The sequence below is a fragment of the Myotis lucifugus genome, unplaced genomic scaffold (assembly GCF_000147115.1).
Source record: "Myotis lucifugus unplaced genomic scaffold, Myoluc2.0 scaffold_567, whole genome shotgun sequence".
Taxonomy (NCBI): domain Eukaryota; kingdom Metazoa; phylum Chordata; class Mammalia; order Chiroptera; family Vespertilionidae; genus Myotis; species Myotis lucifugus.
Window position 1 is genome coordinate 174,683 of NW_005871615.1, and position 18,034 is coordinate 192,716.

Here is an 18,034-nt window from a genome sequence, read left to right on the forward strand (position 1 = left end):
GTTAAAACCCCGGGTACCTTAGATTTCTGTTTGTTGCTGCTTGTTATTTGCCAGAGACTATCTCAAAACACTTACTGAGGAAGAGGGTTAGAGTGAGTGGTCAAAGCCTTGAATGTCTAAAAAGATCTTTCATCCCTTACATGGATGAAAGCACGGTTTCCTCAAACCCTTGGGTGCAGAGCTCTGCTGTCTTCTTGGTTTCCGCTGGGTGAGGCGCTGCCGGGAGGCCTGCTTCTCTTCGCTTAGAGAGTGTCCCCCTCTGCCTCCCTGGAGCCTTCAGGTTTCCTCTTTATCATTTGTGATGATGTATCTATTTACCTGCTCTCTATCATCTATCTATCTATCTCTCATCTATCTCTCATCTATCTATCTATCTATCTATCTATCTATCTATCTATCTATCTATCATCTACCATCTATCAATCTATCTATCATCTATCTATTATCTATTATCTATCTATCTATCTATCTATCTATCTATCTATCTTTCTATCTATCTATCTATCTATCTATCATCTATCTATCTATCTATCTATCTATCTATCTATCTATCTATCTATCCATCCATCCTCTATCTGTCATCACCTGTCATTCTGTTCAGTTAATGTAGCTTTAAATATATAAACTATTGTCCTTCAATTTTGGATTTAAAAACACTTTTTTTCTCTATAGTCATCATCATCATCATCACCATCGTCGTCGTCGTCATCATCTTCTTATTATTATTATCCAGATAATGAAACTTCTTGGTTGATCTTCTTTGCCTCTCAATCTCTTCTATTTTCTACTTTTTTTTCCTGTTCTATTTACTTCCTGGAAGATTTTCTTGATTTTTATCTTGCAAGATATGTATAATTTTTTTCCTATGGAATTTTATGAATGCAGGGCATTCTTTAATCTCTCTGGGGATTATACTACTTAGAATTTTAGTTTTTTTTATTCTTTTGTTGGCGACAATTTTATTCCCTTTCTCTTTTTCCGTCTTTATTATTTCCCCCCATCACCACTTACCCCCCTTATACCTGCTTCTACCTCCACCACCACCCCCACCCATTCTCTTGAGAACTTTTCCTCAAATGTCTGGGGATCCCTGTTTGTCCCCCGTTTATTATAATGAAATAATGGGAATCCAGTGGGAAGACTAGGGTCCATGGCAGGGCCTGCTGACTTGGGGTTGATTGGGTAGGAGCTGTTATTCATGCCAGGGACTCCTCAAGCCAGAAAGTGGGTTTCTTTCCTCTTGGGGCCTCCTGCCTCCTTAGATGATGGGGTATTTAAAACTATTGCCAGAGTATTTAGCAAACACCCACATACCCTTCACCCAGCCTCAGAGCATCCTGATGCCAGAGTATATTTACTTCAGGTCTCCCTTCTCGGGAACAAAACATCAACATGGCAGATACTCCCAGGCCACCTCTGCTCTTCTCCCATGTACATGGTCTCCTGTCCCCTAGAGAAAAAGACCAGTTTTTAAAGAGAAGTTAAAATGGGGCACTTGAGTTATATATGTATTTGGAAAGGGACTCAAGACGTGAACAGTGTTGATTGCTTGCAAATACGATGAGAAATTGCCCAGAGCTATTGACTTAGCAAATTGTGTTTTATAGGTAATACTAGGGGCCCAGTGCATGAATTCGTGCACTTTGAAAGGAACTGTGGGCCGCGAGGCTGTGGTAGGCACAGGGGCGGGTCTTGGCCCATCCTCCGTGCTCCTGCCTGGCCCCTCCCACCTCAGCTCCCACTGCCCTGACTGCCAGCATCCCCACTCCCGCTGCCACAGCTCCCATGCACTGCTGCTGCTCCCTAGGGCTGATGGCGCCAGCAGTGGGTGTGAGTGGGGCTGGCGCCGTCAGCAGGTGCTAGTGGCAGCTGCCCAGATAGCCCCTCAGGAGCCGGGGGGAGGTAGAGAAGCCCTCAGGGGTGATGAGGGCAGGTAGCTGCTACTCACACCTGCTGATGGTGCCAAGTGATCCGGACAGGTGCCAGGCACCGGCAATGGTTGCAAGTGGTGGCTCCAGTGCTGGCAGCAGGTGTGAGTGGCGGACAGGACCACAGCACACAGGAACCAAGAATTTTCAGTAACCACCAGAGGCTCGCCCCGATGACAGCTACCGGCACCCAGCCTTGGTCTGGCACCCCCGCTCACCTGCTCCACTATCCTGCCATGACCAACACTCCCATGTTCCACACACGCCCCCTGGTGGTCAGTGCCCATCAGAGCGACTGGTTGTTCGGTTGTTTGGTTGTTCCAGTTGTTCCACTGTTTGGTCTATTTGCATATTAGCCTTTTATTATATGGGATCATTTTAGAGGGATGCATTATGAGGTTTGGTACCAAAGAATGATGTATATTTTTTTCTTTTTTTTTTGCAGCCAATGAAGAAGTTTTCATTTTCCCCTGCTGCCCTCTAATCATGCCCACATACATGTTTGGTTTCACACATTTGCTGGTGTGTTAACAATGTTCTGGTTTATTCTTGTTCTGACACGATGCTGGAGTGTTTTTCATGTTGCACAGTCATCTCTTCCCTCATCTGTCTCCAAACCAGTTCTTCTTTCTCAAACAGGTCCCTATCCACCATAACAAATTTTAATAACCTAGTATGTTCTTATATAATGATAATATAAAAAAATAGCCGGCTACGTGTGGTGGGGAGTAGTTGTTTTTATAAATATAGACCAATTTTATATACATTTCTCAGCAAGGTGCTTTTATCACTTACAGCCCATAATGACTATTTCAACGGGAAAATCCACGCAATGCTAAAGCATTCCTTTAAATAGTTGCATACTATTCCACAGTGAGAGTACACTTAAGACATTTTTATTACTGAACTTTAATTTCTTTTTGCTTTGTTACTTGGCAGACAATGCTTCATTAAGCACCCTTCCTCCTTTCTACTTCCTTCTTCAGGAAGTATACTTTTAATTCTTCTAGAAGTAGAAGTGGTGGGAAGGATACATATATTTTTCATTTTCACAGAGTTTGCCAGATTAAATTCCAAAGAGTTGCCGGGATTCCAGTGGCCATTGTTACTCATAATTTATAGAAACCTGGCCTGCCCGCCCCTACCCCCCAGCTAGCACTGGCTGTAACGTTCTTCTGAACGTCTTGCCTCCCAGTCAAATGTTTCTTCATTTCCCTGCCTTTGTTGTTGTTTCCTGTGTTGCTTACGAAGTAACCCCAGCCTTGGCCAGTTGGTTGGGCTTCATCCTGTACACTGGGAGGTTGCTGGTTCCAATTCCTGGTCAAGGGCACGTGCCTGGGTTGTGGGTTCAAACCCTGGTGGGGAGGCAGCCAATGGGTGTTGTGCTCTCACACTGATATTTCTCACTCTCTCTCCTTTCTTCTCTCTCTAAATATCAATAAACTATTATTTTAAAAAAAGTACCTCCAATACATACAACACGACCACAAATGGCAAGGGCATGCAAATATTTTCTTCTAAGTAGTTATTGTTATATATTTTTATCTTTAAATAATTAATAGCCATGGAATTTTTTTATGTAGGTATATTTTTTTCCTCTTCATTTGGCAGGCAATTGTGTTTCCAGCAAAACTTATTTAAATAAAACCATCTTTGCCCACCTTTATCACATCCTTGCTTTCCTATTTGTGAATTTCCAGTATGTTTCAGTTACAGTGGCTTTATGTTTTAAAAAATCTGGTAAGGCAAGCTTGCCTCCTCACCTCCTCCCACGATTTTTTTTCTATCAGTGTCATTGCTTCTAGGCCCCCTAAGTGCACAGAGCTTGGAACTGGATGTGTGTATATAACATGTGTAATGATTTCTATGTTTATCCCTGTAGATCTATATTAAGCAAAACATGAATTCATACTGACGTCTCCAAATCTCATGCCGAGTTATGGCTCATTCTGACCTGATCCTTTGCTTATCAGTAATCCCCCATTCTAGTAGTGAGAAGCCTGACTGCTCCACCCACCATCCATTTACTTATTTGCATTTTGTTGAAGATTTTTGTATCTATGCTTAGGGCACATAATCTGGACTTTTCTTTCTTTGTATTGTCCGTGTCAGGCTTATGTGCTTATTTGTGTATTTGTTTATGATTGGGTTTATGGGAGCCTTATAAAGAGTTCAGAAATGTTCTCTCTCGACCTTCTTAAAAAGCTTGTGAATTTTGTGTTATAACTTTAACATTTTTTATAGGATCCTTCATGATGTAGAGCAAGCATGTCAAACTCAAAGGCTAACACAGGCCAAATAAACGAGGCATGCGGCCTGCAGGCCGTGAATTTGACATGCTTGATCTAGAGCTTTCTTTGTGTGGGAAAGTTGCTAATTTCTTTTAAAAAATGGAGTGCTGGCCCTAGCCTGTTTGGCTCAGTGAATAGAGCGTCAGCCTGTGGACTGAAGGGTCCCAGGTGTGATTCTGGTCAAGGGCATATGCCTGGGTTGCGGGCTCAGTCCCCAGTAGGGGGTTTGCAGGAGGCAGCCACTCAATGATGCTCTCTCATCATTGATGTTTCTATCTCCCTCTCCCTCTCCCTTCCTCTCTGAAATCAATAAAAATATATTTTTAAAAAATTGGAGTACTGTTCAGATTTCCTGTTTCTTCTTGTGTTAGTATTGTCTCTATGGAATTATATTTTTCAACCTCACTGAAAGAAAGGTGCTTATGATATGTCTTTAATAGCCTTTCAATGTATGTAGGATCTGTTGTTTTCCCTTTTATTCTTTAGTAATTTGTTTTCTTTTGCTTATGTTTTTTTATTACTTTTGCTAGCTGTTTATTAATTTTAATTGTTCAAAGAACCAACTTTTGGCTTTGTTGGTTTTCTTTTATTTCCTTTTGTTTGTAATGTTGATTTCTGCTCTTATCCTTAACATTTTCTTCTTTCTACTTACTTTGGGTTTAATTTATGCTTTCTTTATGTCATAAACTGGACACTTAGGTACTTGAGTATGGAACTATCTACACTAATAAAAGAGAAACATGGTAATTGGCGTACAACCGCTACCCTTCCCATTGGCTAATCAGCATATCCTTATGCAAATTAACTGTCAGCCAAGATGGTGGCCGGCAGCCATGCACTGAAGCGAACAGGAAGGCTTGCTTGCTCCAGTGACGGCGGACTCCAACGTTCCCCGCCTGACTTGCCGGCTTCTCATCTGCAACTCTAAGCAACTATGTTGCAAATATAGAAGCTAAACAAAACCCCAGAAACCGGCTTTCCGTCAGCCAGGCTTCAGCCAGCCGGACCTCAACATTGTATCAAATACAGAAGGTAAAGGCCAGAAAACTGCTTTCAGCAGCGAGGCCTCAGAGCTAAAGCTGGCCCAGAATAGAAAAAAAGAAAAGAAAAAAAGGAGCGGTTGGGATCTTCAGTCACCCGCCAGCCTGAAAATGGCCCTCAGCCCCTCACCCAGACTGGCCAGGCACCCCAGTGGGGACCCCCACCCTGATCCAGGACACCCTTCAGGGCAAACCAGCCGGCCCCCAAAGGGTAATATGCCTCCTGGCACTGGGATCAGCGGAGCAGCAAGGCTCCCGGCACCAGGATCAGCGTGACAGGGGGCAGCGCCCAAACCCCCTGATCGCCCTGTGGCTCTGTGTGTGACAGGGGGCGGGGCCACAACCTCCCTATCTGCCCTGCTCTGTTCATGACAGGGGAAGGCGCCCCAACCCCCTGATCAGCCCTGCTCTGTGCCTGATTGGGGGGAGCTCCCCAACCCCCTGATTGCCCTTCGGCTCTGTGTGATGGGGTAGAGCCATAACCTCTCCATCGGCCCTGCCCTGAGTGTGACAGTGGCGGCGCCCCAACCCCCTGATCGGCCCTGCTCTGTGGGTGATAGAGGGCGGCGCCCCAACCCCCCTCCACGGGCCTTGCTCTGTGTGTAACGGGATAGAGCCATAACCTCCCCATTGGCCCTGCCCTGAGTGTGACAGGGTGCAGCGCTCCAACCCCCTGATGGGCCCTGCTCTGTGTGTGACAGGGGGCGGTGCCCCAACTCCCCTATCGGCCCTACTCTGTGAGTGACAGGGGGGAGCTCCTCAACCCCCTGAGGGGCCCTGCTCTGTGCGTGACAGGGGGGAGCTCCCCAACCCCTGATTGGCCCTGCTCTGTGAGTGACAGGGGGCAGCGCCCCAACCCCCTGATTGGCCCTGCTCTGTGCATGACAGGGGGTGACGCCGCAACCTCCCCATCGACCCTGCCTTGAGTGTGACAGGGGGCGGTGCCCCAACCCCCCAATCGGCCCTACCCTGAGCGTGACTGAGGGTGGCATCGCAATCTCCCCATCCGCCCTGCTCTGTGCATGACAGGGGGCGGCGCCCCAACTCCCCAATTGGCCCTGCTCTGATCCTGACCAGGGGCTGCACCTAGGGATTGGGCCTGCCCTCTGCCACCCGGGAGCAGGCCTAAGCCAGCAGGTCGTTATCTCTCGAGGGGTTCCAGACTGCGAGAGGGCACAGGCCGGGCTGGGGGACCCCCCTTCCCCCCCGAGTGCACAAATTTTTGTGCACTGGGCCTCTAGTCTTTAATATAAGCATTTAAGCCTTTTAAGCTGTCAATGCTTATATTAAATATAATTAAATGGTAGTTGTATCCCTTAAATTTTGCTATATTATGTTTCATTATCATTCATTTTGAAATAGTTTTCGACTTTTGTGTGTTTTTTCTTTGACCATGAGTAATTTAGAAATGTGTTGCTTAATTTCCAAATATTTGGAGATTTTTCTAGACATTATCTTAATATCCTGCCTTGTGGTTAGTCAATAGCCTTCCCAACCCCTCACACAAGTACACCCAAGAGCAGTTTTCCATTAAATAAGTTTGAAAAATTTAACATATTCTGGTTGAAAACGTTTTGAAGCCATCTTAAATTGGCTCCAGCAAAATATCTAATATTGGCCTCACTACAAGCACTCAGTGATAAAGTGTTAAAGCAAAACTACAACAAAGTCATGGGCAACCAACTTAGATGATCTTATTTACTATTTGCTGTCTGTTTCTCCCACTTAATTCACTGCTGTAATTCCAACATCTACAAGATTGCCTAGCAACATAGTATACATACTCATACACAAACTAGTGCTTGTAACAAGGTATTATTAAAGATGAGGAAGATCCAAATGGATCCAAATGGGGATGATTTCGTCAAAAAGAAATATTCATGAAGCTATAATCAGATAAAGCTAAAATCCCACTGCTCTACCGAGGTGAGGTATAAAGTGACACTTCTCAACTGAAAATGAAATCATAGGTGAAGAGGGATCAAAGCCCTTTGGAATGTGGGCATGTCAAGCCCAAATCATTGAGCTTTTAATTACAGATCAATGAGACCCTAGACACTGAATGGAGTGTGGTGTATGAAAAACTTGGTTCCAGCCATGACTAGGTCACCATAAGATTTTGGCCAAGGAGGCACAGCTTCCTCAGTCATACATGGGTTCAGAATCCTGGCCCTGCCCTCTTTACAGAACTGTTGTAATAATCAAGTACAGTTAAAGCTTATAAATCTTTATTCTTTAGTGACTTATTACAAGCAACATGTCATTACAATCAACACCGAGAACCGGATTGTCCCTTCGGCAGACACGGGGCTGGGCCGCTTGGCTCTCCCTTGCAAGAAGAACCTGCTGATTGCCAAGTTCTCTGACAGCCTCCAGCTGCAGTGCCTCTGGATGTCCCGTGGCATTTGAAGGTCATGTTTTTCCTGGAGAGCCCCTGGCATGAGTCAACACGGGTGGTGTGCGAACACCTGGCCACTTCTGCCCAGTGTGGGACTCTCTCCTCTACGGGCAATCTTTGCTCTGGATTTTACCAATGGGCTGGCCAAGGCTCTCCCAGTGCTGCGTCTCAGTCTGATGCTCTTCCCACTCATCTTCCCTCCTTCCCTCTTTCCTCCCACAAGTGTCAGACCTACGTCACAGCCTGAAGGCTCTCCCTGCCTCCTGTCTCTCTCCCCCCTTATCTTTCACAGGCATTACTTGCACTAAATGTTTGCACTTCTAACTCCTGCCTTGGCATCTGAGTTCCAGAAAGACCCAGCTAGCATGCCTCAAATCCCAATCATCTAAGCCAGCCCTGCCAATATCTTCTTTTCGAAGATTTTTCATATGTTAAGTATCGTGAGCATTTTATTTTAAGATGGTCGATTCCTTTTCCTCATAGCATCATACCATGCATTTATGAATAAGAGGTGATAAAGCATTTAAAAAACCCATAAGCCTCATAAAAATGCTAGCCACCACCTGATGTTCATTTATTTTAACAAGAGCAGTGCTTGAGGAGACTCAGAAACATTTCTTGAGAACACAGCATGGAATGGCAGGGCCTTGTGGTAGGTGAATTGGAGGTCTTGGTAAAATCTGCCAATAGCTTTTTAGAGTGAGGCGTAGATTCTTCCCACACATGAGCCCGTGGACTCTCTGCAGAGCCCGCTTCCACACTGGCTGGGGTTTGCTGAAGCCCAGGTGAGCGTGATGAGCCCCCATACTGCCTTCAGCTCTCATCAGTCTCCTCCTGAGTAGCCAGGCTCCAATGTATACACTCTTGTCTCTTGGTTCCCATGTTACCCTGTGCAGGCACGTCTAAGACAGGCTCAGGTGGGCATCAAGAGTTCCAACTTGCCTGGCTGGTGAGGCTCAGTAACTGAGCATTAACTTATGAACCAGGAGGTTACGGTTCGATTCCTGGTCAGGGCACATGCTCCGGTTGCCGGCTTCATCCCTAGTATAGGGTGTGCAGGAGGCAGCCAATTAATGATTCTCTCTCATCATTGATGTTTCTATCTCTCGCCCCTCTCCCTTCCTCTCTGAAATCAATGAAAATATTTTTAAAAAAGTTACAACTTTACAAGGAGCTTCTGCATCAAATGCTCCTGGTCTGTCCTAGAGGTGTTACCTCACATTGACCTTGTGAAAGGTCAGAGCCAGGCACCTGTTCCGCTGCTTGGTAAATGCTCCCAGTGCTCATTGTCTGCTATTTTGGACAAGAGAGAATCCTGGGCATTGTGTGTAGTATTTTCCTTGGTATCCCTTGCCTTTTAATTCTGTTTTGGTTTTACTTCTAGCTACAATGACATAGTCTATAACTTTCACATGCAGGCTTTGGTAACATTTGAAGTCATTGTGTACTATTCATTCCAACCAGGACTCTTTTTATTTTTTTAAACGTCACTACAAGAGTTTACTTATTGATATAGTTTAAGGTAGGTAACTGTACTTTCAAATCATTTCTCTCTCTCTCTCTCTCTCTCTCTCTCTCAAATTTCACAGGGCAGGAAATGTACCTGGGAATATGTGCTTGGAGAGAGCCAGGCAAGAAAGGATAAAAATCCTGGCTCTCTTCTTCTGTTGAATGAAAGTACATCCTCCTGGCCTTGAGCAGGGACAGTGCAATGTTCCCGCAACATAACGCTAACTCGAGGCCTGCTCTTCCTTCAAATGGAAGTCCACAGTTGGACTTGTAAGAATAACTATACCTTCCCTCAGGCGTAAGCTTACTCCCTTACTAGGAAACGCCTAATTCCATTTGTCTTACAGCGACTCTAAGCAGAGCACACTGGAGCTGGCCATTTCACACCACAGGGAACGCATTTCTGATTTCTATCTTTCAAGCGATACTCACAAGTGCTCTTTTTTTCCTACCATATTGCTTCTCTGTAACTGAATTTCTAGGATCACAAATAAAATAGAGCTGACATTCACTAACACCTCAGCATAAGGAATCCTGAAAACATTGTAAATTCACAAGTCCAAACATTTCTGAAGTAAACAAGGCCGCACGAGGTCCTGGAAGAGCATAGATTTGGGGGTCTCCCCCAGACTCGCCATGTGCCAGCTGCAAACATCCCAGCGATAGTTTCTTGCAACCTCTGTTGCTCATCTGTAACATGAGCACAATGACCGTCTTTACAGTTTTTTTCTTTAGAACATATTTTTGAAAAACTAGTTTTGATTTATGCATCTTATACATATTCTGTGGTTTGAGATTTCAAAAACCATGGTTGAGTTTCCAATTTCCATTATAGAACGTTTTTCTTTTCTATGAAGTCTAAGATGTAATCCCTTAAAACCCCAGAAGAAGAATCTTTGGAAAGATGTGAAAAATAATAGAGGCCCGGGATCCTGTGAACTGAAGATAAGCAGATCAGGCTACCAAAGCGAGGAGAGTCTGTTGAGAGGGAGGGGCCGCGTCAGGTAGCATTGCTCCCTGTGGGCCCGGGTTTTATCTTTCCCGTCAATCAGCACAATAGGAAAATACTTGTAGTGTTCAATGATGTCTTCCACCGAATCAAACTTCTGAAACACAGACAAGAAAGTTAATGAAATTTACATCCCTTTGGTGCCTGTAGGTTAAAGTACAGATGTTCAGTTTTACTTGGAAAAGGGAATTTATTAACATTTTGGGGGTGAGGTGTTGTAAAGGTGTGTCAGAAAGTCATTTAAAAAAGGGGTGTGGCAATATCTTAAAAGATGAGTGACATGAATCATAATAATAAAAGGCTAATATGCAAATGGTCATCACGCCGTGATGCCATAATGCCGTGACACGGTAATGACCAATCAGCAGGGACCTGAGGCTGCGTGGTGCCAGGCTGGGGCGGGGGACCTGAGGCCACGCCCCCCACCTGGTGGGGCTTGACGGGGGATCTGAGGCTGCTCCCCCCGCCCCTGTGGGGCTTAACGGGGCTGGGGCCGGCTGGGTCTTGGTCTGGCACGATTTCAAGGTGCGCATGGGTGGGCGGGGACTTGACTCTGGGTCCCGCGGTGGGCCCCAGACTCTGAGAAGAGGGAGATTTTCATATACATTTTACTAATTTTCTTTTGTCTCTGACACTTCTATTATAGAGAAAGGGCAAATAGCAATATTAAAATATTTCCTCTAATTAATCCCCTTTTAATGTGCACAAATTTCATGCACCAGGCCACTAGTAAGATAATAAGGGAGAATAAAGGCACTTGGGGAGACCAAAGATGAACTAAGGCAGCTGAGCTTCCCACACCCAGTAGTCAGGTCACCTGGTCAAGCTTCACCTTTATCACAGGTTCCTATTGTAAGCAGTTAAGATAAGTTAGATGAGTGAGTTTCACAGCAGTTAGCCCACGGGAATGCCTGGTGCCCCCTGCCTTCCCCCTACCTGAGACAAACCCAAATGCAGATCATCAAGACTTGACCTTCGATTAGTAAATTGGTGGGAAAGGCCTGCAGAAAACTCTCTCTCCTGTAAACCCCTCCTGTTTTAACTTAGTGTGATCAGAATGTCTATGATGACCATGGGCTGCTGATAGTTCTCCATCAACTTAGCTTCCTACCCTGGGCTTCTTGTGAAATGAACAGCAGATCATTTCACTTTTATGTTTCTAGAGATGAGCAGATCAAGTCCTGTGCAGATTTGAGAGAAATTAAGATTATGTCAAGTTTTGGGGAATCAGAAAATGCTTTGTCGAAGATACAGACCTGAAGTGGGCTATTCATTCGGGGTGATTCCAGATACGTGGACAGGGAGGGTTAAAGATAGTAAAAGCAGAGCAAGAAGCAAGACAGGGCTTCAGAGAATGTGGGCATCGGGTCTGATTGGCTGAGTTTGGAGGAGTCCTTGGAAGGGAATGCTGGGAGCTAATGAGGAAGAGCTCACACCACCTGCCTTCTAAACTGGAACACAACCTTGAGCCTCCTGGGCTATTTTGTGAGCAATGACCTTGCAGAGCTAAAGACACTCCAGCTCAGAGGTCACACAGATGCAAGGCCAGGACCAGGAATGGAATCTGGTTTTGCTGGACACCTGTCAGTGCTTTCCTGATGCAACATTGCCTGTGGCTGTAACCCTGATGTCCCAACAGACCAGGGCAGAGCTGACACAGCCCGAAGGAAGGGCGTCATGGTGGGGACGATCTGATTCTGCTTCGGTTCTGTCTACTCCTCCCTCTGCGCCCCCATCCTGGCACAGAAATGTCCGCAGGCCTTAGGGATAGCCAGCAGGGAGTGAGATGGTCAAGGTCCCTGTCTTCAAGGAGGTGACATCCTGGTGGGGGCAAAATAAATTCCCACACGCATAGATCATTTCAGGTAATGTGCTGTGAGAACAATCAACTTTGGACTGGAATCTCACCAGGCCACCCAGGGGCCTTCCCTTGGGGGCTGCATTTGGCTGTGGGGAGGAAACTTGTTTTTCCTGGGAGTGGGGAGGGGCGGGGCACCAGGTTGGAATGCAAGGTACCAGCAACTGCCCTGGCTGTCTCCTCCTCCTGCCCCTTGTCAAGGTGTGGGGGAGGGGAGTGGGTAGGAGGGACTTGAGGAAAGAGATGTGTGATGAGTCTCCTGACAGTGGCCAGTTTCCAGAGCCACGCCATTCTGGTTCTTCCTGGCGACTGAGTCCACACACCTGCCCCCTTGCCCCTAAGCCCCTTTAAGTTGGGTTTTGTCTTTCTAGAGTTCTGATGAAATCTGTACATGACTTGCCCATCTGGGCCTGTTACTGGATCTATTAGCAGAGTTTTCAATGAGATAAGCTGTCTGTCCACCCTTGGCAGGTACTGGATAACTATTACTTAGTTCCTGCCTGGGGCTAAGGTGAGGTGGTTCCCTGGCTGTCCAATGGGGTAACACTCGGTCGGTGAAAGCCGTCCTAAGTGAAGGGCCGTGGCGCCTGGATGCCTGCATTCCATGCAAGGCTCTCCCACCCACCAGCTGTGTGTCCCTGGGCAAGTTTCTTACAGGCTCTGCCTCAGTTTCTCTATGAACAGCGACGGTGATGTTAGGACCTGCCTCTGAGCTGACTTACTAACTATACAGCCTCTAGAAGAGACCTCGGTGTACAGTGAGGGCGCAACACACATCAGTCGTCACTGGGAGCTCCTCCCTCCAAGGTTGTCAAGAACATGAGGAAGGAGCAACAAAATCCCCGAGACGTGTACAGACTATGCCTGTGAGCCTTAAGGAAGAACGGAAGTTTTCCTGTTTCATTTTCAGAGTTTCCTCTCTTTCTTCGTACTTGACAAAACAAAAAGTGATTTATGAGAACAACTTTTCACGTAGAACTCTTGTGCAAAATTGGTTCACCCGCATGGCATGACGGAAATGCTCTTTCCTGGTAGGAATCTTCAGAGGGAAGGTGCTTGCTTCATATTCTCCTTCCTGTTTGTTTAGGAGGGCCCCGGAATAATGGATTCAACATTAATTGTTTTAATAATCCACACGGATCGACATGTTATATGAAACATGTAGTAGGAAGCAGGCAAGGCAGGGCCGTAAATCAGACTGTCGATTCTCCTTATTGACATCTAGTGATAAGCCTGCAACTGATATATTTCCTTAAAGAGACTTTTAAAAAATTATACTTAAGCTCTTGTTTTGATATGAAATGATGTTTTTTCAGGAGGACAGCAAATGCCATCCTAATATTGGATCTTAACATTTGTTTAAGCCTTTTGTGTTAGCCCCATGTGTTCACTGTAGGCCATATTTCACTGCTGGAGGGTACGCCAGTCTGTTTGGGCACACACATGGGAGTGAAAGCAGAAGAGAGGAAAAGAGAGAGAAGCAGAGAGAGAGGGAGGCGAGAAGCAGACAGGGGAAGTGAGAAATAAAGCCATGGGTTACTTGTTTTCTAGTCTTCAATGTTGAATTTATCAAGTGAACATCTAGCATAATTTTCAGCCACGGATTATACACCTTTGCAGGACAAGGTGAGGCCTGAGGACTGAACTGGCTCAGTAACTGAGCAAATGAATATAGTGGGCTGACTGGTGGGCCCAAAAATGTGCCATGTCCTAACCCCTGAAATCTTACATATCAAAGAGCCACTGTTGCTTCACATGGCAAAAGTCGGGACTAAGTTGAGGATCTTGGGGGGAGGAGCGTATCTCTCCTAGGTCCCCCCTAAAAGTAATCACACGTACCCTTGCAAGACAGAAGGAAGGGAGAGCCATTCTGAGGAGGAGGAGGAGGAGGAGGAGGAGGAGGTGGAGGAGGAGGAGGAGTGTGACCACGAGGCAGGGGTTAGACTGACAGGCTCTGGCAGCCAGGGGAGGCAGGAAGGACCCTCCCGAGCCTCCAGAAGGGGCGGGCCCTGCCCACATTGGGCCCTCTGTTTTCCGGCCTCCAGGACTGTGAGAGAATACGCGTCTGTTGTTTTAAGCCACTGAGTTTGTGGTCCTTTGTCAGAGCAGCCACAGGAAGGAAGGCACTGGATGCTCCCTGAATCTGAAGCCAGTTTCTAGCCACGTGGCTAGCAGGATGACCCAATGTCTTCTGTGAGCAAAATGGACCTTCCCAGACTTATTTCTTGCGGGCATATGTGAATTGCTTGTCTTCTGCGCTTGTGCGAGGTGTTGCTGTGCTGTCCCTTCCCCAGGGACCGCGTTCGGGTGGTGGCAACTCTCAGGGCTCCGTTCCTGGCCTGTGCCCGGTGCACAGATCTAACGAAAGGGCCCTCAGGGCCCAGTTACGATGGAATCTGATACCCCGTCCGCACCTGCCTCTGTGTGTCCGGCACTCTATTTACATCATCTCATCTTTCACTCACAATCACCCCTGGAGACAGGTGCTGCTGCCTTGTATGTGTGGTGACATCTAAAGTGCACAAGCCAGCCATGAAGCCACACAAAACCAAAGCGGTCTCTGAAACCCGTGTCTCACTCCAGGGTCCCTGCGGTCAGACAAAGATGCTGTTTCTTCACTGAGCTCCAAGAGACTGGCTGGTAGCTGGCTCCCATTTAGCAGAGCCCCCTCCCCCTGAACCCTTAGGCGTGGTTCAGTGGTTGAGCATTGACCTATGAACCAGGAGGTCACGGTTCGAGTCACGGTCAGGGCACATGCCTGGGTTGTGGGCTCCATCTGGGGTTCCATCCCAGTGTGGGGCATGCAGGAGGCAGCCGATCAATGATTCTTTCATCATTGATGTTTCTATCTCTCTCTCCCTCTTCCCTCCACTCTGAAATCAATAAAAATATATTTTAAAAAATGGGCGATTCTTCCTCAGCAAGGGAAGGGCCCCCACTGTGACAGGTGACAGGTGACAGGTGCAAGCTGGGCCTCTCTGGCTCTTAGCCCAGGGCCTGGCTCAGAGGAGAGGCAGGAAGAAGCACCTGTGAGGCACTTTCTCACCCAGCACCGGTGGCACCTGTAAGCCCCACGTCGGTGTGACCTAGTCTCCCACCCGTGTTTGGCTGTTTCCCAGCGGCCTGGGCTTTGTGTGCGCTGCCATGATGTGGTCCGAGACTGCGAGAGGAAGTCGGCATTTGTGCAGAGTCCGTGGAATCCCAGCTTTGCCGTGACTAGCGGTGACCGTGGGCCAGTTACCTCTGTGCCTCAGTCTCACCGTCTGTTAAGTGGAGGCATGGGCAGCACCTACCTCACAGTTGCTGTGAGATTTAAATCGATCGATCGGTTACTCACTGTTAACTGCACAGAATAATGCCTTGCATAGTCAAGGTAAAGAAGCGTCATGGAAACTCTTGTTGGAAGATGCGCGAGAAAATTCCTTCGTCACATAAAAGGGTCCCTTTCAAACGGCATTGGAAGGCGCCAGGGGTCCTCGCGGATTCAGGGGAGTAGCTCACCTGGAGGCTGACCTCTCACCTGAGATGGGGACAGGTACTGAGATGAGAGCTGGCGCCTGGGGAGGCGGCAGGAGCGGCTGTCTCTCTGATGGAGGGCCGAGGATGTTAGCAGGGGCATCCCAGTGTATCCATTTCCTCTCTTATTAGCAGACCAGGCTGTGGTTTGTGGGGGGAAAGCTGTAACCTTCTCAGGCCTCAGCTTCCTCACTGGTAAAGGGGTTCAGTGATGGCGCCTTTCCAGGGTTTTCCAAGGACCACACGAGAGAGCAAATAGAACAGCCTGGCGCAGGGCACACGATTTCCACTTTCCATATGACCTAAGGAAGGCCTGGCTGGCGTGGCTCAATGGTTGAGGTTTGACCTATGAACCAGGAGGTCACGGTTTGATTCCTGGTCTGAGCACATGCCGGGGTTGTGGGCTTGATCCCCAGTGTGGGGCATGCAGGAGGCAGCTGATCCATGATTCTCTCTCATCACTGATGTTTCTATCTCTCTCTCCCTCTCCCTTCCTCTCTGAAATCAATAATATGTTTTACAAAAAAGGAATCCTTAATCCCAAGCATTTAAAAATCATTACATTTTTTTTAAATGAAAAATTTTAGGAGCTGAAAGTAGGTGCTGGAAGGATAAAGGGATATCGAGCCGGAGAGTGCAATAACCATGGGATCTAGTTGAGGGGAACTATGTCCTAGTTACCAAAATGACTCCATCATCGATATGTTCCCTGCATGTTCTCCGTGGTTTCCGTTCATGAGCTCACTATCCCTCAGCACAAAGGAAACATGGGCTCCTTAATCTGGCCACAGCGGGCAGAGTTCTGCATCCATCTACTTGCTCATCTGGGCGCTCATTTAGGCCAGGCTGTCCCGGGCTGCAGCAAAGGCCATGAACCGACCCCAGGGCAGCCTGGCCGGTGCCGACCAGCCATTCCAGCCCACGCGTGACACAGGCAAGGGCTCCGGGTCAGACACTGGGCTCAAGCTGGACAATCCAGGCAGCTGCTGAAAGGCTTTTCCACATGGCGGCCCACCTGGGGCATTTTGGCGGCCCCGCAACATTCCTTCTTTTGCTCTCTATTGAAGAATAGATATTTGGTGGAAGTTCCGGTTTATTACTGTGTTAGTCTGCTCGGGCCTCCATAACCACCTGCCACAGATCAGTGCGGAGGGGGACTTAAGCAGTAGAAATTTGTTTTCTCACAGTCTGGAGGCTGGAAGGCCCAGGTCCAGGTGGGCGGGGCTGGTTTCTCCTGAGGCCTCTCTCCTTGGTGTGTAGATGGCCCTTCCTCCCTCCACCCCTCCCTCCCTCCCTCCCTCCCTCCCTCCCTCCCTCCCTCCCTCCTGCCTTCCCAAGAAGAGTGAAAAGAGCAGCCCCTTCTAGCCCCTTACTACCTCGATGCCTCTAGCATTCGTTTAATTTTCTGAGCTTCAGTCTCCCTCCATCTAAGGTAGAACCAATTATTATGTCAAAGAATCTTTGAAAACTAAAATGAGATAATGCAGACAGACCAGGCCTATCATGACTATATTCAGTGAAAATCAATCTCCTTTTCCCTTCCCCTGTGATTCATTGACACAGTTATGACGATGCTGTAACAGACTCATTCCTTCACCCGCCACCTGCCAGCCGGTCTGCCCTGAGACCGGGTACTGGATGCTGTGATGAAGCCCACTTTAGTTTGGGGACACAAACTAACAGACCTTGTCTGAAATGCCGGCAGGGGAGTCAGTGCTGGGGCAGGGAAGGCCCTGTGGCATTAACTAACGTGGCCTCGGTGGAGGGTTCTGGGAGGCAGAATGAGTTTTCTTTAATGGGCAAAGCAGGACAGAGGGTGTGTGGAATGGTCATCCCTGGCTGTGAGTGTGAGCCATGTGCACAGATGCTTGTGGAAGGGGCTGGAAGGATTAATCACACTCCCCACCTCCAGGGCGGCGCTCTTTCCTCCCATCCTGCAGGCCGGGGACCTGGCGTGGCCTTGGCCAGCACCCCGCACGTTCTCCCCTCATTTTTCTTTAGTACAGAAAAGGGGAGCCATTAAGTTATACCCACTTCGTCTCCTCGGAGTCCTGTCCCCAGAGCAAACTGCCGATTCCTCTCCAGGAAGCGGATTTTCACGTTGTAGACTCTGTTCCCATGAAACACCACCAGCACGTAGGGTTCTGTGCAGGACTTCGCCGAGCAGTCTCGGACCAGGAACATGCCGTCCTGAAGGAGAGGAAGAGTGATCACTCCTCAGGCTGCCAGCGGGGCTGCCCGCGTCCCACCCTCCCCTCATGGAAGCGATGCCTGTGCTCCAGATTCCCCAACGGCTTTAGTTTTGGGTAAACTAGCTCTTTACTCGGTTGAACTCAGTGGTTATGGGGTGACAGCATGTATTAGGATTCTTGTTATTTTCTGAGAAGTCGACCAGTCAGATGACACCCCTTCTTCCAGATCTTCCAGCACCCCACCTCCTCAGCACCTGCCTCCAACCTCAGCTGCCCAGGGATGAACGCAGCAG